Here is a 23671-nt window from a genome sequence, read left to right as displayed (position 1 = left end):
ATAGAATCTTAAACCAGTCAATCAGGAATCACCTGAGGCACAGCAGGTAGGTCATCTTCCTGATAGAGCCCTGCCATCCTCTAAAGGAAGGTAACCTTGCAGTAACCAACCCGCTTTTTTATCTAGTGTAACTTCCTTGTTCTTGCTCCCTTCTGCCTATAAAATCCTTCATTTTGTAGAACTCCTTGGAACTCCTTTCTCTCTGCTAGCCTGGACGCTGTCTGATTCATGAACTGTTGAATAAAGCCAATAAGATGTTTAAAATTTACTCAATTTTATTTTGTTTTGTTCCAGTTTGGTGGCAACAGTGGGATCCAAAGGAGACACCTGATGGCTTCAAGGATGAGAAACACAGTCATTGGTACCCTCAAAACCTTTGAGTTCTCCATCTTTTTCGCTGTTTCTGAGGGCTGTGGGTAAGTTCCTCTTGGATATGAGATCCACTCTGTTTGCCTTGAGCTCCTGATCTAACTGGCTTTCCAGTCCAGGGTCAGTGGGTCATCTAGACTGACAGGATGCTCTAAGAGAGCATCAGTCTTAGCACTTGGTTAGTCAGCAGTGCCAGGCAAAGGCTTAGTGGTTCAGCTTGAGCTGCCAGATGGTTCTGCCAGGAACCCGAGTCCCTGGCCCTTAGTTAGTCCACAGTCCCCCTTTGTTGGGGTCTGCTGGTTGAGTCTGCAGTCTCCATGTGTTAGGGTCTATTGCTTCAGTCCGTGGTTCTTGCTAATGGAGAGGAGTGGAAGAAATGTGTGCTCCATGCACATCCAGTCTTTGAAAACTTCCCACGTGCATTTTACATGCATTTTGCCCTCTGTTGACTGTCGATGGGTTCTAAGGAAATGGAGAAGGCACAGTGAGGAGGAACTGTGGGTTTCTGCACGACTACCTCGAGGAGTGCCGCCCCCTCAACCTGAACAGCCACCTGGCACTAGTAGAAATGAAAGACATCCCATCACCGTGGATAGGAAGACTCCTTATTGTGCCAGTGTCAACATTATCCAAAGAGATCAACAAATGCAGTGCAATCCTTATCAAAATTCCAAGGGCGTTTTGTGCTGAAATAGAAAAAAACCCATCCTAAGATTCTTATGGAGCCTCAAATAAGCCCAGATACCAAAAATAATCTTGAAAGGAGATACTAAATTGGAGGACTGATTCTTCCTGATTGAAAACTTACTATAAATCTACAGTATCAAAACAGCATTGTCATGGCATAAAGACAGACATATTAACCAATGGAAACAGAATTGAGAGCCCAGAAATTAACCCTCACCCATGTGATCAAATGATGTTTGACAAGGGTGCCAAGATTATTCAATGAGGAAAAGTCTTTTCAACAAGTTGTGCTGGAAAAAGTGGATATCGACATGCAAAAGAATCAACTTGGACATTTACCTAACACTGTATACAAAACTTGATTCTCAGTGAATCAAATACCTAAGTGTAAGAGCTAATGCTATAATACCCTTAGAAGAAAACATAAGGCAAAACTTGACAAGATAGGATTTGGTAATGATTTCATGGTTCTGACACCCAAGGAGCAGCCAATAAAATAGGAAAATACATATGCTGGACTTCATGGATATTAAAAAATTTTGTGCCTCAAAAGTCATTATCAACAGAGTAAAAGCACAGCCCACAGGATGGGCGACCATATTTGCAAACCATGTATCTGACAAAGGCTTAATATCCAGAATAGATAGAGAACTCCTAAATTCGACAACAAAAAACAAACAAATCAAAATTGAACAAAGTATATGAGTAGACATTTGCTCAAAGAAGATCTGCAAATAACCAATAAGCATATGAAAAGATGCTCATCATCAGTAATCATTAGGGACATGCAAATCAGAAACACAGTGACAGACCACCTCACATTCATTAGGATGGCATCTACCAAAAAAAAAAAAAAAAGAAGAAGAAGAAGAAAAAGGATAGAACCACTGTTGGCCAAGATGTGGAGAAGTTGGAACCCTTGTGTACTGTGGTGGGAATATATAGTTGCTGTAGAAATCAGTATAACAATTCCTAAAATAAATTAAAAATATAATTATATAGGACCCAGCAATTCCTCTTCTGGGTGTATACCCCACCAACGAGTTGAAAGCATGTTCTCAAAGACATATTTCAACACCCATGTTCATGGCATCATTATTCATAATAGCTAAAACATGGAAGCCACCCAAGTATTGTAATCAAGGAAGGGCTCACAGCCCAATGCACCCCTTAGCCAAAAGGTATACGCGTTCTTGTAGAAGGGAAAAAAGCTTTATTATGAGGTTGGCCAGCAAGGAGACATAGGTTAATTCTTTCTCCCCAATGGACTGTAGAAAAGGGCTTTTCAAGGGCAAAGGAGCGGGTGCAGTAAGTTTGGGAGCAGTCCTAGGCATTTTGTGCAAGCACAGATTTTCATGTTCGGTCACACATCCCACGTTCAAAAGGCGGTGTCCTTAACATGATTGGCAGGGGAGTTCTTGGTCTCCCAGGTCATCCTCCAGTCACTTATGCAGTTGCAGTTTGAGTCTTGCAAGCCGTCTTGTTGTCTCATTGGCTCAAAGTAGTTGAAACTTGCTTAAGGAAGAGAAATAGAGTTTCTGAAAAGCAACTCTCGGCCCAAGATTAGATCCTTAGTAAATATCATATGTGATATGGCTTAAGAAAGTAGTCTCCAGGGTACTGTTGAGAAAAATCTGGCAGGGGCCCCATTTTATTTTGGACTTGGTTGTGGGCCTTGCTATGGTATCTGTCCAGGGATGTATGGATGAGCAAAATGTGCTATATACATACAATGGCATACTATTCATGCTTGAAAAATGAAGGAAAGTCTAAGATATGGCACACCATGGATGAACCTTCAAGATATTACTCTAAATGAAATAAGCTAGTCACAAAAATACAACCTTGTGTGATTTCCCTTCTATGAGGTTCCTGAAATCACCAGATTCAGAGACAGAAAGTAGAATGGTTTTTGCCAGTGGCTGGGAGGAGTGGGAATGGGGAGTAACTCATGAACGGGTATAGAGTTTCAGTTTTGCAAGATGAGAAGTGTTCTGAAGATGGATCATGGTGATGATTGCACAGCAATATTAATGTCTTCAATACCCTTAAAGCATACTTAATTTATCTATGGGGCCTGATGACTTGTCCTGGCCGAGCACATGCTTGTGCTGTTGCACATCTTACCCCTCACTGTACAGTTGGGAAACTGGCCTAGAAAGAAGCAGATACTGTCCCAGACCACAGGAGGTGGTCAGAGTCCTGAAGACTAGAGAGAGCTCCAGCTTACTTGGCCAAGGCTCCACCCCTTCCCTCAGGTTTCCTTTGGCAATGAGAGGCGTTAAGATCCTAGAGGATTGCTGCCCACCCCTCTCCATATGGGGTCATGTTCCTCCCCTCATCATCACATGTGCACAGGCACACTCACTCACACTTGAATTCTCATATGGAGAACTCGGAGGTGCAGTCAAGAAAGAGCTGACACCGGGGAAGTGACAAGAGGCATGAGGGAGAGAGGTTGGAGGCAGCTCTCCCACGGGGCAGTAGCATCCATTCTCCTAGATTCGTGTGCAGGGGCCCAGAGATGGGAAGAGGAATCCCTAAGGTTCCTAGGTGTCTACCTGTTCCAGATCCATCCCTGGCCCAGCCTGGGGAGCACAGGACTGGGGTCCTGCAGTCCACCTCTGTGGGCACCCAGAACTGTGATGAGCCCATCCTCCCCTTGTGTAGGCATTGGGAACAGGAGAGAATACCTCAGTGAGGGTCCTCCTGTATAAAATGGAGTGCATCCAGCAGGTGACTCCAAGTGTTCCATGTACTCACAACATGTCTGTTGGACTAGGTTCTCTGTTGATGACCTACTCTGCTCTGAAACCCTGAGAAAATGATTTCCAGCCCCTGGAGATCCTTTAGAACTGAGGAGGCTAGGGGGCTTGGGTGGAGGAGAACTGAGGATAAGGAAGAAGATGCCAGAGCACTGGACACCAAGTCCAGAGTCCAGGGAGAAGACTAATCCTTGTTGGACCCTTGAGGTCCTCATCTGGAGGTAGGGGGAACCATTGTCATGGCAGCAGTTAGGATGCGTTAGGAGTGAAGAGGACACCTGGTGGGGAACAGCAAGAGGGGGGCACGGTAGGCTCCCGAGACACCTCCCACTCCCTCGAAGCTGACAGGTCCTGCTGCTTTACCCCTGGTACCCTGGAGAGCCTCTGCCTTGAGGACACCTGAAGAAAGGTTGCTTTCTGTTTGGAGTTCCTGCGTGGGCAGCAGTGCTACTGCTGACCACGAGGGGGCGGGCAGCCTCTTGTGTCAGTGGTGGCCAGTGAGTTTTTGTTTTTATTTTTTTCAGTTGTATTGAGATATACTTGATATACAACACTAAGTTAACATTGCTGTGTGGTATATTTGAAACTTGCTAAGAGAGTAGATCCTAAAACTTCTCATCATCAGGAAACAATCTTTTATTTCTGTTTGGTGATTGATGTTAACTAAAATTATTTTGGTAACCATTACATAATATATATATATCAAGTCATTCTGCTGTAAACCTGGAATTTACTCGGTGTCCACTGAACTTTTCTTGAGCTCCTGGAGCAGCGAAGAGTCAACCAGAGGTCTTTCTGGCTGTCCCCCTGCCTCAGAAACAACTTGTACCTCCTATTACTAGTGTTCATCTCCAAAATGAAAGTTGGTCAAAAGTAGGGGGCGAGGTGCAAGATCTACCCATGTACTCATTCAGCAGCTGTGCCCTGAGCGCTCATCCTGTGCCAGGTGCCCTGGTGGGCTGAAGTGAAGGATGAAAATGACCAAGTGGTCCCTGCCTGCCAGGAGCTCACAGTCTAGAGGGGAAATGGACAAAAGCAAAGACATGAGAAAGAAAAGAGCAAGTGCTGTAGAGAAACACATCAGGGGGCTGTGAGGGAGGGCTGGGCATCACTGGGTAGGAGGGTCTGAAAGATCTCACTAGGCTGACAATTTCTGGGACCAGAATGACAAGAGGGAGCCTGCCCTGCACAAGTCTGGGAGCAGTGTGTCAGGGAAATGGCACCACTGGTCCTGAGCCTCACAGGCAGAAGTGAGTTTGGCCAGAGGAGGTTAGAAAGGTGGCCACTGCAGCTGGAGGGAGGCTGGGAGGAGAGAACAGGAGCTGGGGTGGAAGGTAGGACCAGGGCCTGGTAGACTGTGTTCGTTACTTTTCCCTCTCTGACTTCATTGCCCCTAACCTTGCATTTCAAAACATCAAATGTTGACAATATCACAATTTTTGTGTATCAGCAATCAGGCATGTTTTAGCTGGGTGCCTCTGCCTCAGTGAGATTAATAGATTGGGGCTGTGGCCTCAACTGAGGCTCGACTGGGGGAGGACTGGCCCACAAGGTCACTCTCAGCCTTCAGGATTCATTTTGTATTGAGAGCCTGAGTTCCTTTCTGTCTGTTGGCCCAGGCACTCCCTTGCTTCTCTCCTCAATGTGCCTCCACATTGGGCAGCCCCAATACACCGGTATTTGATTCCTCACTTCCAGGGATTTGACAGAGTGAGAGAGAGAGAGATGGCACATGAGAGAGGGAGCAAGAGGAGGTGAGAGACATTTTTAGTTAAAATTTAGACAAGACATCCCATCACTTTGGCTCTTATTATGTTCAGAAGCCAGTTACTAACCACTTTGTGGTTCCACGGGGATGTGTATAACATGGGTGGGGCTTACTGGGTACCACTGTGGAGGCTGCCCACCTCATAGGCCAAGATGAGACACTTGGGTCTCATTCTCCATAAAACAGGAAACAGTTGAATGGTTTTATGCCACAGGATGGCAATATTTGAATTTCCATTAGTTGCAACCCCCTCATGGTGCTGACCTGAAAATGAGGCCAAGTTGGAAGTGACTGTCCCAATATCACATTCTTGGAGCCCAGGCCTGTTTTGAGTGGTGTTCTGTACTACATCCCACCCCTCCTTGTTATTCTTCCATCTCTAAGATTGTGCCTTAGGTACATGTGACACCAGCCCACAAGGGTAATAGATATTATCTCATATACACTGGGTGATGTCCCTAGGAAGTAGATTCTAGCCTGATCCCCATGGTGCTGGTTTAGAGACTGGGGAGGACCTGAGAGGCACAGGGACTATCCCAGGATGAAGAATTAGTAAGGAAAAGGAGGTCTGCATTCATCTCTGTCTCCTCAAAGCTAGGTCCCTAGTTAGGTTTCCAGTGAGCTGTGGGTAGGGCTGTGTAGGCTCATTGTGTACAGTTCAGGAGATGACATGGGGTCATAGACCTCAACAGATCTTAGAACTCTGGTAACCAGGCACCCACAGCCCCCCATCCAGCTCACTTGATTGGAGACAGTCAACAGGCAAAGATGTTTTGTTGTTGTTTCCCAACTTTTGGAGGATCTGAGCTCAAAAAATCCCAGAAAGAGAATCTTTTTGGTAGTTGGCGATGTTGGCTCAGCCCTCATTCTTGACGCCTCTGGGCGTCTGGCAGGAGGCAGTGAAAGGTAACACGGGACAGCCCAGGAAAGGCTAGTGTAGGGCAGGGCACAGCTGTGATCCCACCTGATCAGCCCCACACCCCTTGCCCCTCTTTGTGTGTGTGTGTGTGTGCATGTGTCTGTGAGGAGGAGAGAAGGCAGGACATAAGGGGCGGGTCATTCCTGAGCAGGAGCTGGTTGTTAGGTGTCGGAAACCTGGTGAGTCTGTCATGTTCATACCTCAGGCCATGCCTGGCAACATGAGAAGGTGAGCTCCTCTAATCATATGTTCCAAGTACTAGAGGATTCATCTCCTTCCTTCCCTGACCACAGTTCTTTGCAGGGATGCCCCTCTGTGCGTGAACTGAGGAGCAGACTTTCTCTTGGGCGTTGGCCCCAGTGGGAGTGTGCATGCAGCCCCTGATTCCTTCTGGCCCAGCTCCCAGGCAGTCTTTGCAGAACTCCACTCAGGAGGTTGTCGAGTAGCTGCCCAATGGTTTCAACTCCACCAACTCACTAGACAAGGGGCAGGTACATGAGGCCACCCACACTTTCCAGTACTGCTCTGAGATGAGAGCAGGAGCAGAGAGTCTCCACACTCAGAAGCTTGAGATGACGGGGTTGGACTAGAACTAGGGTGGAACCAGACTGGGGCTGTCCCTTTTTCAAGCTAAAGGGGATGTACATGAATGTCACCTTGCCTGGTTAGGAGATGAGGTGCCGTGACCCTCTTACCCTTGTCTGGTGTGAGCTTCTGGAGGTCACTGAGGCAAAGCCAGAGGGTAAGGGGGACTGCAGGCTGGGTATTCCTGGAAGGGAGGGGGATCTTTCCTGTGTTTAGAAGGACACATGGAGAGTCAGCTATGTGGGTGAACCTTTCTCTTTATCCCGCTCCAGCGCCAGCTACAGAGCTCCAGCCAGCGGCAGAAGCAGAGCAGTGGGCAGTGGTGGAGGTAGAGCTGCCTCCAGCTCCGTTGACACCACCCCCTCTAGCACTGGAGCCAGTGTCCCCTCCACCAGCAGTGTTGGAGCTGGAGCAAGGGCCAACATGGGCTCCAGCAGGAGTGGGAACTGCTGAGCTGGAGTCACCTGGACCATCATTTCTAGTGAGAAGTCCATCTCCACCTGTGGCTCTTAAGGAGCGTGAGAAGCTTAATCTCACGGCCTTCCCTCCTAAGCTGGTGGTGGAGCAGTTGACCGTGATGGATGTGGTGAGCAGCTGGGCTTTCAGGGAGGGGTGGGGCAGGCCTTCCCTCTGCCATCGTTGCCCCAGACCTGATCAAGACTCTTATGATCTGGGCCCAAATCCAGGCTCCACCCTTTACCAACCATAAGACCTGGGCAACTTTCTGAACACTCAAGCCTTTGCTGTCCACCTGCAGACCGTGGAGGTGGACATTAAGAGGACCTGCTGCACAGAGTGACTGTGCCAACTCCATGAGGTAGAAGAGACGGAAAGCTGGGTGGGCCCCGGCTCATCTGTGCAGGGAGGGGCTCACTGTGTACAGCCCGGTCCCTGGTGGCCCAACCGGCTGCTCAGGAGGCTCAACAGCCTCAGGACTTATTAGACATCTGATGTGTACTCCACTACAAGGGAGACAGACAAGGCCTGTGGTTGTAGCTGCCACGCGGGGATGTGCATCAGAATGTGGAGTGGGACCAGAGGGGGGATCAGGGTATTGGAAGATGCCCTCTTGGGATGAGACGAGTTGAGCCACAGTCTGGAGCTTGGAGTTAGCCAGGACGGGCTGGGTCAAAAGCCCCTTTCCCTTCCCTGCCAGTATTGGGTCCTGGGTCATCCTGTGCTGGGTGTCCTCGAGGGACAGAGAAGAAAAGCCAGGGACTCTCACAAGGCTCAGGCCACATCCTGAGCTTTCTGAGCTCCAGCTCTAAACTGTGACTCCTGTGTGGGACTTTGGATGCTGCGGACCCAGACCTGGGGTGTGGCAGGGCTGGGTGACACTCCCCCTGTTCCCCAGGAGCTCTTCCGGAAGGTGGTGCCCTCTCCGTGCCTGGGCTCCACCTGGGGCAAGAGGAGCAAGCCCGAAATGAACACCAGACACCCACCGTCCAGGCCACCGTCGACCACATCAGAAGGGTGGCCAGCTTCGTCATCACCCCCTGCTTCAGGGACCCGAGCATGACGGCCCAGGATAGGGTGAGGGTGGTGGAGCGCTGGATCCAGGTGGCCCAGGTGTGCTGTGGGAGGCCCAGTGGAGCCCCTCTCTGAAGCCTTGGGAACCGCCTCTCCACCTTTATCAGCTCCCAGGATTGCAGTGTGTGGTCTAAGCCCCTGCACAGTCCCTAGGCCCTTCCTGCCAGGGGCCCGCTGACTTTGACTCCAGGTCCCAGTGAGAGGATGCTCACTTCCTACCTGGCTCCTTCCCTGGGTTGAGCTAAAATCCTGCTCCCTGTGAGTATTACTCTTTGGGTCCTAAATGTGCCCTTCTGGGGCTCCCTGAGCATCTGTCTCATCCAGGAGGGGAGATTTAAATAGAAGGGGACTGAAGCTAGAGCAAGCACAGCTCCAGCGCCCCACCTCACAGCTCATTCTCTTCCCTTCCCCAGGAGTTCGAGATCCTGAAGAACTTCTCCTCGTCCTGCACTGTCATCTCTGCTCTGCAGGAAACCTCCACAAGCCACCTGAAGAACACACGGGGGAAGTTTCCCGGTGGGTAGGCCTCTCTCCATAGGAGGGCCAGGGTGGATGGGGGATCTCCCGTATGTCTGCCATCGGCCCTCAGTCAGCTGGGAACTCCTGAGAGGCAGCAAATGCTGGGGACCGGGCCTGGGCCTTGGCAGGGGGTCTCTAAGCCTCCCGGGTCCTTAGTCACCAGCTCTGCTTCAGGACTTGGCTTCCCTGAGTGTCGGGTACTCAGTTGAGCCACATTGGAGATTTTCAAGTGTTTATGGCAACAGAACTCTATGCCCATTTGAAACTCAAAGCAGTCAAAACAGAGCTGCTCTGTAGAGCTGGGGAGTGGAGACCCCAGTGACCAACAGGAGAGCCCCCTCCCAGTACCATGAGACCTCAGCGCTCAGAGGAGCCCAGTGAGAACACTTCTCCAGGCCGTTTGAATCTCTCGGGTTTGCAAAGAAAAGGGATTTGCATTCAGACCCCTCACATTATTCCTAAATTTATCCCTCGTTCTTTCCCCTCCCCTGAGAGAGAACCCTGAAAATCTTAAGGAACTCAATAGTCAAGACAAGTCCTTGAACAGAGAACTGATGATCAAGGTAGAGTGGAGGCTGGGGTTCTGGAAAGAGAGGAGGGGTGCGGAGGAGGGGCACTGGGCAGGCTGTGGTTTTGATAGTTTCTCACTTGAACTTTCTCTGAAACATTCCCATCTATTTCATCCAGATTAATAAGCAGAGAGATCTGTTCTGCCCATGGGAAGGTGGGGTGCCGTTTGTGGGCAGGAGGCCCTGGTCATGGGACACAATGGTGTTGGCTGGGCTGTTCCAGGAGGAGTTGCCGAGCTGGCGCCATCAACAGGTCTCTGGCTTCCATGTATGTCCATCCTGCAAGATGTAGCTTCTTCCATGCTGTTGGGTGGTTGGTGTGGGTTTAGCCCTCAGCCTAAAACTATCCTCAGGAAGCCAGGACCCCTCTGCTCCTTCTATCTTCACCACATCTCCAAGGGGCTGCAGCCTGCCTGCCCCAGGGATGTGCATGGCAGAGGATTCCCATGGCCCAGGTGGACAAACAGGCTGCTCATCCTTAGGTGGCAGATGTGTGTGCATTGTGGGACTCCCCACTGGACCCCTAGTGCAGTCACTTGAGTGAACCACAGGAGTCTAACCTGAGTGCCTGGTTGGCAATGACATAGGCCCCCGGTGGCTTATGAGAAGTGTCTAGGCAACTGATGGATTCTTAGTGGACCCTGCTGAAAGGAAGTTAGGAGCCTCATGTAAACAGGGAATCAAAATGTCCTGTCATCCCCTTCCCTGTTGATCAGAGGTGGCACCTTGGGGGTCCAGTTCCTGAGTGGATAAAGAAAGAGGTCAGGGGCCTGCCCGGTGACGCAAGTGGTTAAGTGCGCGCACTCCGCTGCAGCGGCTCAGGGTTCACCGGTTCAGGTCTCCGGCGCGCACCGACGCACCGCTTGTCGACCTATGATGTGGCAGCGTCCCATATAAAGTGGAGGAAGATGGGCATGGATGTTAGCCCAGGGCCAGTCTTCCTCAGCAAAAAAAGAGGAGGATTGGCAGATGTTAGCACAAGGCTGATCTCCTCACACAAAAAAAAAAAAGGATTCAGTGCAGGGGAATGTCCTGAGGCGTTCCTTAGGGAGCAGAAGGCTTTGGCTTGGCCTCTGGCCCAGCCTGGGGGCCAGACACTCCACATGACTGGGGCAGGCAGGAGCCACTCAACCAGACTCCCAAGACACCCCATCCTCTCCATCCATGACTCGGCCCAGGACCAAGCTTTGAGAGCTCAGGGGACAGGACTGTTTTCAGTGGTGGGGCTGGGGGTTAGGCGTGGATGTTGGAACAGGGCCTCTGGCTGAGAGGGGCAAGCGGCCTCTCCTCTCTGGGCCCCTGAGCACCTCTCTGCCCATGTTTGGGCCTCTGTCTCCTCATCAGGGAAATGGAGGGATGGTGATTGTGTTGTGCAGGCCTCACAGGGTGGTGTTGAGGTAAGAGGGAGGAAAGGAATGTGGGAGCTTTCTGCCTGCTCCACCTGGAGGGGTGAGGGCCAGAACAAGGATGACAGTCTTGTGACACTGAGTCCTCATGAGAACCTGTGTGGTAGCTGGAGTTCTCACACTTTCCGGATGAGGAAACAGGCTCAAGGAGGCCAGGCCACGAGCCCAAGCTCACACCCAGAGTGAGAGTTGGAGCTGGGCTTGTTCTGGAATCACAAGACCTTGGAGGATGGAATGACATTGGTACCAGTTGACTCAAGTCAGATGCCCAGTGTCGGAGGCCAGTGGTGCTGGAGAGAAATGGGGTGAGGGGAGTATCGCCTCGCTGACACTGTCCTCGACCCTGACAGGAGGGGCCCTTCACGTTTGCCCCCCCAGAGTGCAACCCCCAGAGAGTGCAGGAGAAGCAGCAGCAGCAGTAGGTGAGTGTGCCTGTGGGCCAGGGGCTCTGCGCTCCCAGCTGGAGGCCTCAGATCAAGAGAGGAGGGCCCTTTCTCTTGGTGCCACAGTGCCCAAATCCCCCAGTAGAAGTGACCAAGAGGAGGGCCTGGAAGAGATGGTGCAGGATGGGTTGTTTTGGGGAGGTCCGGGGAAGGCACACCATGTGATTTGCCAGAAGCCGGCCCTGGGATGTGAGGAGGAGGAGTGTGGTGTTCTTGGGGTGTGAAGGGAGGAAGAATTGAGGGGAGGCTGCTGAGGATCCTAGGCTGCTCCTCGTGGGAAACCTGTGGTGGGGCAGGAGGCTGAGGGTGGGGACTTTTCAGGAGAGGGTCTACATGGGGTCTACTTGAGAGCAAGGGCTCATCCCACCCCACCCCGATGTCACAGGGTGTCTTCCCCTATCTTGGCAATCTGCTCAGTGACCTGCTGATGCTGCACCTGGCGATGGGTGACTATCTCGAGGTGGGTGAACCTGAGGACTAGGCAGGAAGGACCAGGATTCTGAGCCTTGGGATGCGGGAGCCCCCAAACTGAGCTCTGAGTTCTCAGCACTTGGCACATCTCCTCTCATGAGAGCCTCGCAGCTGCCCCTGGGAGCTGGGGCATCAGGCCCATCTTAGGGATGAGTGAAAAGAGGCTCTGCCAGAGACACCCATTCCAGTTCCCCAGGCTGAGGAAGCTCAGAGCTGCCTGATGGCACAGCTGTGTGAGGTTTTATCTGAGCTGGACTCAGCCTCTAACTCCTATGCTGCCCATGAAGGGAGAGAGAAGTCGGGCCCCCCCAAGTCAGGCAGCACATAAGTTGCTGAGCAGTCCCCTCTGCCTAAGGCCTCAGCCTCCAAGTCTGTCATCAGAGAGAGTTGTGCTGCCAGGTCCCTCAGTCTCACCCCCATGTCCTCCTACTCTGGAGCCCAGAGCCCAGCCTAGGTCCAAGTCCTCTTTTCTCTGCATGCCCGGCCCCCTCTGGGGACCTGGCAGTAGTGCAACATGAGAAGGGGTGGGCATAGGGAGCTAGTCAGGCTAGGGGGCTTTGTCTGATGGACTTTGGCTGTCTACCTTTCAGGGGAATGAGATCAACCTTGAGAAGAGGACTGAGGAGCAGCTGTGGCACTCCCTGCAGGGGAGGGGAAAGAGGTGGAAATCAGAGACCTTCTGGGCAGAACAGTCCCTGGCTTCACCCCCTGTATCTTACATTGAGTGGAAGAGTTTGATAACAGAGGAGTGGGAGACCCATCCAATTGGCGGGTGGGTTGAGGGGAGGATGGCATCAAGGATATCTTCCTGGAGGAGGAGCTGATTATTCCCATTCTGAGAACTGGTAGAGCCTGGATGGAACTGGAGGGAAGGATGGTTTCCAGGACTGGTCCCCTGCCCCACTCCTCACCTCCAACAAGGCCCCTGCAGCATCCTCCACCCAGGCCCTGTCTCCCTCATCTCCTTCCCTCTGGTCCCAGGAATACCGAGTCATGAGGAAGATCCTGCTGCTCCAGGAGGCTGCCAAGAATTACAACCTAGAACCCGAGGGAGCAATTTGTGGCCTGGTTCCAAGACATGGAGTTGCTCAACGAGAATGAGAGGTGAGGCCGGGCAGGAGTTGGGTGAGGGCAGGGGTGGACTTTCCCTGTTGGCCAGTCCAGAGAGCCTGTCTCCATGGTCCCCCACTCATCCCCCGGCCTTATTACATGGCGACCTCTGGGACACCCAGACTCCAGCTGCTGGGCAGGCAGTAGGGGGACACCTGAGGTGTGGTTCCTGGTAGGCTCACAGGTGCCTCTCTGTCCTGTAGCTACAACCTGTCCTGCCAGCCAGAGCCCTAGACCTAGTTGGCCTGCAAAATACGCAAGGCCAAGAAGAACCGGCCATCATCAAGGTCTGGGGTGAGTGAGTGTCTGGGCCGGGGTGACTGACTCCTGGGGGTTCAGTAAGGCTTCGGGCTAAGCGTGGCCTTTGGGAGTCGGATAGCTGGCACTGGGATCCCAGCTCCACTATTGACCAGTCCTGCGACTGGGGTGACTCTCTTCAGCTTCCTGAGACTCCGTTTCCCTCTCTGTGAAATAGGTGATACTAAATGATCGCTCACGTGGCAGGGACGAATGGGGTACTGGTGGCTGACAGCACTGAGCACAGGGTCTGAAGCACCCAGTGCAGTGGGGACAGGGTGGGGGGCCATGATTCAGAGGGAGGCTGCAGAAGATAACCCGACTCTTCTACTCACCCCCAGGCCCCAACGCCGAACCCCGTACCAGTGGCCGATCACAGCCCCATCCTCAGCAGCGGGGACACAGTTGGGATGCTTGCGATGCACCGGGCCAGCTCCTCCCACTTGATGGGAAGGGGAGCATTTTAAGCTGATTCCTGGGGTCCCCTGAAGCCCAAGAGAGAAGGGACGACCCCATCCCAGCTCCCTGACATCTCTACCTCAGCACCTACTCACCCATTGGGGAGGGTCAGTGGTTATTTGTTGTAAATAATAAATGACATATTTGAATATTATATTAAAGTCCTGTTCCCTTTACAGCTTGGGAGTTGTGGTGTGGTTCTGTAGCTTTCTGTAGGCATGTGAGTGAGACACAGAATCTCACATTTCTCCTTGAATCAAGAACTCTTCTGAGTCATCAACTTATTGTATGTTGGAGAAGGGAGAAAGGCCAGCCCCTTTTTTGGCTAGTGACATCACTCCCAATTCTCCCTAACTCCGAGGGCAAGATCATTTCAGTATCATTCAGCTGCTCCAGGGGCGGACACTGCCCCCCGCCCGTTCTCTTGGGATTTAAAGGTTGATGGTACTTTCCCAGGCAAAGCAACAACCACTGAAATGTGGGTGTCTTTAAAACAGCACTACCCAGGACCAGGTCGTGCCATAGGCAGGGGGTGCCTTTCTACATTCTGGAGGAAGAGGGAATGTTTTCTGCTTCTCTTGTTGAGGTTTCTTTTGACCAAATTTTAGGAACTTGTAGTTTTCTAGTTCAATCTCTGGAATTGCATCAGCTCTAAGTGGGAAAAACAATATAAAAAGATCAAAACATGCACATGGAGAGGACAAGGCCTGAAAAGGTGATTTGCAAATGGACTAAAGGCAGACAGGACTTTCCCTCCTGAGACCCCTCTAGTGCCTCCATGTTCACTACTGACCTAGAATTGAATCTTGCTGTGATCCTTGTCCAGGACTCTGAATTCTGTTTCCTGCTTGTTTTGTATCCAATGGGAAAGATTTGTGATGCAGCTTTAAGGCTACCACTGGACCTCATTCCATAAATACGACCACTCTCTGTGAACCAGGATTTCCAGCACACCTGCCTTCCTTATGCCATTCACTTTAGGGCAGAAATTCCCTAGAAGGCTCCTCCCTGGCTTGGCCTGATGGATCCCGGGTGAGCTCTACTTTACCAGCATAAGGGACCATAATCTTGACCAGTGAGTGACCCCACACTGTCCCTTGCTGTCCAAGGTGACTTCTGAGCCCATGTCCTTCTGAGGTCCACGGTCTTGGACAGTTCTCCAGTTTACACATTCAGTGTTGATGTTGCCAACTTGTCCAAATGGGGCAATGGGGCCCGAGCCATTAAAGTGTGTCACCCCTGGGTGGTTGTGTTTTTTCCCCCAGTCTTGTGCTGTGGTTACATTACAACCACCTGATGGGGTGTGAACCCTGTTTGGAGCTTTGAAAGATGAGGCATGACAGGGGTGTGGGGTGGTCCAGCAGGAAAAGCCACGGAACTGATGATCCATGGTCGTGTATGAACACAGCCTTACCAATTAAAATACTGAAATTCTTCCCATCTGGTGGTGAATAGACACTGCTCTGAGCTCACACCGAGAACCCACCCCAGGACAAGGGCTTTCAAAGGGTTACCAAGTGGCATTTTGAACCTCATCACTTGGAAACACCCTGTAAGACAAGGGCCAGATGAATCACTTGGCACTTGTGAGTTATCGCCTCCTGACTGATGGCTGCAAGTGTCACCCAGACACACAGGCTGGACTCTGCCAGGGAAGCCTTCTTAGGACAGCTAGAAGCTGAGGATGACTCCTGGTTCCCGGCATCCCAGGCCCTTCCTGACATGGCACAGCCACCCAGGAAAGTGGTTTGGTAATGAAAAGACTGGGAAGGCAATACTTCGCCTCTAAAGAGAAAGAGAAGTACCAATAGCGAAAGCTTGATCCCTCAAATAGTCAATTAAATCTCAACCAGCAGTGAGTTCTTGTCAGATTACTGATGCCGAAATGGTCTCTTTTGATAAGAACATGATCCCCCAGCTGCCATGTCCATCTTCATGAATCAAATTTCCAACACATATGGATCTAAAAAACTGAGGGAAATCTGGCATTTCCTTAGATGCAACTCTGAAGTAGCATGCAAGAAGGAACACAAAAATGGAGACCAAAAGTAAATATCTAATTTGAGAACATAGACATCGAAGTGCTTTTAAAATAATATTTTGGAATCTATTGGAATATTACACAAAAAGAATAATCCACTTTAAGTAGGTTTTACTGTGACTGTATGGGGCAAAACTGAATCATCCCGTGACGTTGATAACTCGCTGATGACTTGAAAGTACAAATCAATAACATACATAGTAAAGGAAAATGAAAGAACAGCATGAAAAAGGAAGATCTTTCTCTCCTCACTTGAAACTCAACCTCTCACCTCAGAAAGAAACCACTGTCTATATTTTCTGTCAAGCAGCAGAGTTTAATAAAAGAAACATATTGGTATATTTCAAAGTTTCAAGAGCTCAAAGCAAGGAAACATGAGGGACGCTGCCAAGAGACCTCACTGAGGTGCCTGCTCCATTTCGTCTGCTGTCAAGACGGCCTTCCTGGCCCCTAACTTTCTCTGCCTCGCTAGCAAGTCTGTTCACCATCAGTGCTATCACCAGTCTCTCTCCTGTGCTCTTCACTGCCCTTTCCTCCTTCCTGATACCTTCCTCAGTCGCCAGAAGTTGTTGGCAGTGGAACTGTGGAATGCCCAGATCAGCTCCTGGAATCATCTCTGCCAAATCTGAAGACCGGCAGGAGTGGGCATGGGACCTGGAGTGCAGAACACCTGCGAGCACACCTGGAAGGGATTCACCTGTGTGACTAGAGGCAAGTTTTTCCAACGCTTTGGCAAGATTGAAAGGATTTACTAGTTGTCCTGCACTTCTGCAGGCCTTGAGTCCTTGTGGTCTCTCGGGCCAGCAGACCTGGTGGGGCTCATCCAAGGTGTCCTCCCAGAGACCCTTCATTGCCAGGGTGGGATGAAATTCTAGTAACTGGTCTCTTGAATATGTCACTAGACATACTCAAAGGGATGGAGATGTTTAAACCAGGCTTTGGTTTGGACTGGTTCCCACAGTTATGCTGCTTCCTCTGTGAAGACTTGGCTATCATCCTTCTTTTCCTCTTACCCTACAAAAATAAATCATGAAATTGGGTCAAATGATAAAGGAAGCCTGCCTTTTTAGGACAATTATCCTGGCTGTTTTGTACTTCCACCCTCCCTCTATCCTCTGGGGATAGATCTGACCTGTGTCCTGGGATGTCATCAGGCAGATTTGCATCAAGAACGGAAAGCTCAAGGTCAAAACTCAAGGCTCCTCCAGATCATTTCTCCCCCTCCATCCTGTTAATACCCCCTCCTTGTTTGAGTGTGTTTCTATTCTCTTCTTGTCCTTGTCACTCTCAACCTCATAAGGCACTCCCTCTCAGGACAGTCGGTCCCCAGTCCTTTACTAGTTCCCAAATCCTACCATTTCTGTGTTTTCTGACTACTCATTTGCTTAATCCATTGACCACTTGGTGTTCATAGAAGTTAAATCAATAGTGACATTATCAACCACCCCCTGTTAACGACTTACTCCCATATCCCAGATGTTCACATAATCCAAATGGTTATGTTCAAAAGTAAATAATTCAGAAAACATATTCACCCACCACAAATTCCTGATCTCTAATATTTTTATTCAAACGCTCATACAGTAGATACCTGTGCCTCATGATCAGAAGTAATGCTAGATCACCGATCCTCACCTTAATTTCCTCCTACAACTATCAATCTTGGATTCCATGGACTATGATCTCAATAATTTCCTTGGAATAATAAAAAATTCATTACCACTCATTTATGTTGTAAACCTCCAAACCCAGAAGATCCCGATTATCTGCCATGCCGCAGCTATGGCTGGTCTTATAACAAGCTGAATAAAAAGCATGAAACATGATCTTTTGGTACCACTGTAAATACAAACCCATCTGCATCAACTGGGAAACATCCATAATGCCTGGAAATTTTGTTCTCTTTTTTTGTGTTGGCTCAATAAGAGAAAGACAAATCAATTTAAAAAATGAGCAAGGGACCAGAGTAGACTTTTTCTAATGAAGACATACAAGTGGCCAAGAGGTGTATGAAAAGGTGTTCAGCATCACTAATCATCAGGGAATGCAAATCAAAACCACAATGAGCTATCACTTCACACCTGTTAAGATGGCCATTATCAAAAAAACTAAAGATGGCAAATGTTGGTGAGGATGTGGAGAAAAGGAACCCTTGTGGGAATGTAAACTAGTACAACCATTATGGAAAACAGTATGGAGCTTACTCCAAAAATGAAAACTAGCATATGATCCAGCAATCCCACTTCTGGTATATGCCCACAGGATTGAACTCAGGGTCTCAAAGAAATACCTGCACTCTAATGTTCATTGTAGCTAATTCACGATAGCCGAGATATGGAAGTAACCTAAATGTCACTGATGGATGAATGGATAAAGAAATGGAATATTAGTCAACCTTGAAAAAAGAAGGAGATCCTGCCTTTTTTGACAACATGGATGGACCTAGAAGACATTATGCTAAGCGAAATAAGGCAGACAGAGAAAGGCAAATACTCACTTATATGTGGAATCTTAAATAGTCAAACTCATACAAGCAGAAGTTAGAATGGTGGTTGCCAGGGCTTGAGGGGATGGAGAAATGGGGAGCTGATGGTCAAAGGATACAGAGTTTCAGTAATCAAGATAAATAAGTTCTGGAGATCTAGCATATGGCATAGTGCTTACAGCTAACAAGACTGTATTGCACACATCACATTTGCTAATAGTGTAGATATTAAGAGTTCTTACCACACAATAATAGTAATAAAGGAAGTGAGAGAAAACTTTGGGAGGTGATGGATATGTTTGTGGCCTTGATGGTGGTGACAGTCTCAAGGGTGTATACTTATGTCCAAATTCATCAAGCTGTATATGGAAAAGTATGACACCATCGTTGATTCTTCTGCACCTTGAAATATGCCGTGTCCTCATCACAAGAGAAAAAAATTTGTAACTATGTATGGGGACGGATGTTAACGGGATTTATTGTGGTGATCATTTCAACATTTATACAAACATTGAATCATTATGTTGTGCCGCTGAAACTAATTTAATGTTGTATGTTAACTTTACCTCAATAAAAAAAAAAACACACAACAGAAAAAAACATTTTAATATTGTAAATGAGTTCAGTGAATCCCTGAAACTGCCCCATTCCCATATGAGAGTTACAGGAAGCAGAGAGGATGAGGTAAGATGGAAGAAAGTTGTACAAAACAGTATTCAAATTAAAATCATTTAAGTTGATATCAACTCCTTGTGGCAAAGTTCTGTGAGCACCGATCTTCTTTCACATTTTTCCTGGAAAAGCATACCTACAGATCCAACCCATAATAGTTTCCTCATTTGCTCTAATAAGAAAATTTTAACTTAATAAATAAAACCAAAAGCATCCCTTATGTATGAATAAAGTTAGTGAACCTTACAGAGAAAAGAGCATATTTGCACAGTCTCAATAAAGGTAACAGAAGAACGGAATGATGATGAAGTCTCATTCAAGCTTATCTTTGAAAGCCAGTAAAACCAGGTTATCTTTTCAAGAACGTGTGTAGAGCTGTCAACCTTGGAAGATAGAAATAGTGGCCTCCTCTGCAGCAAAGGTCATGCTTGCTTACTGCCCAGTATAATAAAAATAACACCCCTCCCCAGGCCAAAGGTAGGCAGACTTCCTGCCTGTTATCAAAGATATGAGTTCCTTAAGCTCTGAGATTTTGCAACCCTCTGCATGTCTCCTGGCCCACTGTGTATCACCCTTTGGGAAGTGGGATTTAGTGAACCAGTGCAAATGTTGATACTCTGGCCACTGTCATTGCTGTGTCATTAAGTCCTGTGTCTCTGACCCATGGGTCTCGTGTCTTTTGCCAGCATCTGTAAGACCATGGTAGGCTAACTTATTGGTTTGCAGGTAAGGTAAAATATCAGACAATTGACAGTTCCTGACAAGCCGTTAAAGTAACTAGTAGTCTTAGGAACAGAGAGCTATCCAGAACAATATGCATGGATGGTCTTCATAGAAGACTTCATGCAACCAAAACTTTAATAAGTCTCTCTGACCTCTTTTATTTCTACCTCAATTAGAAGGAGAGGCACCAAGCTTTATAGACCTAGGGTTTATGCAAGCCACGTGGAGACCCAGTGACCAGAAACTTCCCATGGGAGCAAAGACAGATGGGCATATTTCCAAAATGGACCCATATACCTCCCGATCATCCAAAAGACAATACATTATCTTAATTTATGATGATTTGATTCATTAAAATCTTGTGATGGGCCAAAGATACACTTCTAAGAGGAATGAGGCACATGGCAGTTGTAAGCAGATTAACACATTTGGTGAATATCAAACTCTGAACTAACTTTAGAGTTCTAATCAATCAAAAGGTACAACAAATTTAATTAGGTAGATTAAATGATATTTAATGGTATGCCTGATTATTACTCTGCAATAATGAACAAGCAGCTCATGTAAATAACTATAATTGGTCTTTAAAATATGATAGTCAGGACTGTTTGAGATAAGCTGGAGAGAAGGAAGGGGAGAAATAGATAAAAGTTATCTGCTCTGACGCCACTCTCAAAGCCCCCGGATCTACATGTAACCCAGGAGATAGAGGCAGATGGCTGTGTGCCTAGATCCTCCTGCACTGTGGTTCTCAGGGATGTCACAGGGCTGAAGCAGCTTCCTGAATCGTGTTTACACGTCCATGTGTACAATACCCTTGACCAAGGGGATGAACCACCATTCAATCATCCCTTACACCCCTCTAACTAACAATTAGATTTCAGAATCATTGTACCATTACATGATAATTTATTTCTCAAACCTGTAGGATGGCGAGCTAAAAGAAAATCAAATTTCAATGGCTTCTTTTCTTTGAAGGACCAAGATGTTCTTTCACACTTAGAATCCGGATTAGAGGATAAATCCCTCAAGTCAATGGAAACAACTTAAAAAAATGGACAGAGGGATATTTCATTCATATATACACAGTTTGCACTGTGGCAAAAATAGAGTTATATTTTAAAAAATTAGAATTTTTTGAAATTTTATACATATTACTGACTTTGTTCTGCTTATACTCCCTTTGGTTTACCAAATCAAACTCACTCTTTAATGGGCATCTAGCATTGAGTGCTAATAACAGCAGCTTTTTTAAATTCTTATTTTTCCCAGGTCAAAGACCAAGGGAAGAGGTCGTCAAGAGGTCAAGTCTAATCTACCTATGGATGTGGCAGCCTTAACTATGGATGTTCAAACCAGACATTGCCAGCAGAACCACATCTCTTCACCCATAGGTGAGTTTTTACTAGTAATCACAGAGACTTGAGGATATCAAAGGAAATTCTTTATTAAGAACCAAAGTTATAGATCCCTATCTTGGGTTCATTACTTTGAATTTTTGACCCAAATCATATGCATCTATTGGACCATGTTCAATTTTATGATCTTTAGAAGATGCAGCCTACAGCTGAAGAGAAACAGATACAACACCAATATCTTACCCTCTCTGAAGCACAACTGAGAGCCCCTGGAGTCAGAAGTTTTCAAGACAAGAAAAAGTCATTCTTCTTCCGAACAGAGAGAGTAGAGGCTATTCAAACATTCAACTTTAAATTGTTAACATGACTTGTTAGAATGTGATGGAGCAAGCCTCACACCTTCTAAGTTTCATGATTTTTCTCCAGAATACTGAGAGGGATGACCTTAAAGTCCAGTTTCCCCATAAATGTCTTTATTCAGTGATAAAATTAAATTCGCTATAAAATAATTCCCATAGGGCTGGCCCCGTTGCTTAGTGGTTAAGTGCTCTGCTACTTGTGGCCCGGGTTCAGATCCAGCATGCACTAACACGCTGCTTCTCCGGCCATGCTGAGGCCACATCCCACATACAGCAACTAGAAGGATGTGCAACTATGACGTACAACTATTTACTGGGGCTTTGGGGGAAAAAAAGGAGAAGGATTGGCAACAGATGTTAACTCAGAGCCGGTCTGCCTAGGCAAAAAGAGGAGGATTGGCATGGATGTTACCTCAGGGCTGATCTTCCTCACACACACACAAAAATAATAATAATAACAATAATAATAATAATACCCATAAAATTGTTAAAAATATATCATAGTCTCTGACCAAGAGGAAACAAGGAAAATTGAGCAGTTGAATAGCAGTGTAATAAACTCCATACAAGGATCTTACTGTAGCATTATGTATAATAGTGAAACTGGACATAATCTCATCTCTATCAAAGAAGAAATAAACAGATCATGGTATTCCTGTTCTTTGGAGTACCTCTAAAACTTCTAAAAAGCTAAGTTAGGGTGGCGAGCACTGATAAGGAAAGACATCTATGATATATGGTTTGGGAAACAGCAAATTGCAAAATGATGTAGTTATGTCATTTATGTTAAAAAAAACTTTATGTGTATTTATATGTTCATAGGAAATGTCCAGAACAATAAGCTGCAACCTCTTAACTATAGTTCCTTCTGAGTAGGGGAGTGAGTTTGCAGGGAAAGGGATGGATGAGGGAGGTTTCACTTTACTCTAAATAGATCTGGGTAACTTGACTTTTTTTATAGTATGTAATTCTTTCATAATTAGAAAAATGAGTGATGTGACCTTTTGGTGCAGGGCAATACTATTATGTTCTCCAGTGTCTGTACTGTATGTTATTGCACAGCACGGACTGTAAGAGAAAGCCCAGAGGAGCAATGAAGACAAAGAAGACATAACACCTGCAAAAAGTCAGTGGAGTATTTCTCCATAACAAACCTTCCAGGTGAGTGATGGTCAGTATCTTCCACTGCTCCAGCTCTCACAATAAACCTAGAACCTGCCCTGGGTAAGCTGGAGGACCACGCCTGACTAGTCCACTCCCTGCATGGGGCCGGTTTGTGCAGGGTGACTGTCATCAAGCAGACAATGGACTCAGGATGGGGCGTGTGCCTTTGGAGAGGATGGCAGAGAGGCACAAATTGGAATGCCAGCTAAGTGCACACACTTGAGAGGCGGAGTTCCAAGTGGAGACTCAAAATGTACCAAGAAACTGTGTGAAGTGAAGGAAGCACTCGACCACTCTGAGCCTCAGTGTTCCCCCCTGTAAAAGGGGGATCACAGGCCTGCTTCACAGAGCTGTTGGGGAAGATACATAAAAGTGCCTGTGACAGTCAGTGTCACATTATTAACAAAGTCGTCTCCGACTTCAGAAAATCAATGAAAAGAATAATGTGATGAGACCAAAGACAAGATGCCCAGCTTCGTAAGCAGCCCCAGCAGCATGAGAATGAGAGGAGCTCCGAGTAAGCAGGGTTCTTCACAGCTCCACTGGAGAGGATGAACATGGGCTACACCACGATAAGGGGCTGTTGTACAGTGACACGTGTAGTGAGAGTGGGTCCCTAAAGACACTGTGAAATAGTGTTACACACAGTGGCTCCTAGGAAACAACTACAAAGCAATGAATGCAGCAGATAGGAGTGGGAATGGGGCAAGCAGAGGAGGGTCAGAGCTACAAAATCTGACGGAAGACACTGAACCACGACGAGTGCCCAGCTCTGTCAACAGCTGCTGTGGTTGCGCCAGGAGATCAAACGTTTGAGACAGCCATTGTGGGGACTGCTGGGAGCACAGTTGTCACTGTGGCCACACCTCAACAGCAGTGCATCGGAGCACACACACCCCGAGACTTTCCTCTCCATTAATCCTTGTTTTAAGATGACGAATATCCTCATGTTACATTGTTTCCTTCCAACAC

At 47.8% G+C, this 23671-nt stretch overlaps 3 long non-coding RNA genes across 5 annotated transcripts in view; all 3 read left to right on the top strand.

Annotated features, from left to right (window-relative positions):
- LOC131401910 (uncharacterized) overlaps positions 1–23671 on the top strand; it is a 215292-nt gene that overhangs the window by 101861 nt on the left and 89760 nt on the right. The window lies entirely within an intron of this gene.
- On the top strand, positions 8624–9822 carry LOC131401919 (uncharacterized). Its single transcript, XR_009218130.1, has 3 exons — positions 8624–8662; positions 9037–9139; positions 9636–9822. It is a non-coding gene; the product is annotated as an uncharacterized LOC131401919 (long non-coding RNA).
- On the top strand, positions 12982–21457 carry LOC131401915 (uncharacterized). Of its 2 annotated transcripts, none has more exons than XR_009218123.1 (3): positions 12982–13135; positions 13345–13435; positions 21091–21457. It is a non-coding gene; the product is annotated as an uncharacterized LOC131401915 (long non-coding RNA). The 2 variants fall into 2 exon arrangements; XR_009218124.1 differs by lacking the exon at positions 21091–21457 and adding an exon at positions 20797–20829.

Source organism: Diceros bicornis (genome assembly GCF_020826845.1).
Source record: "Diceros bicornis minor isolate mBicDic1 chromosome 22 unlocalized genomic scaffold, mDicBic1.mat.cur SUPER_22_unloc_1, whole genome shotgun sequence".
Classification (NCBI taxonomy): domain Eukaryota; kingdom Metazoa; phylum Chordata; class Mammalia; order Perissodactyla; family Rhinocerotidae; genus Diceros; species Diceros bicornis.
The sequence above is the reverse complement of the archived record's forward strand: the minus strand, read 5'-3'. Positions and strand labels throughout refer to the sequence as shown.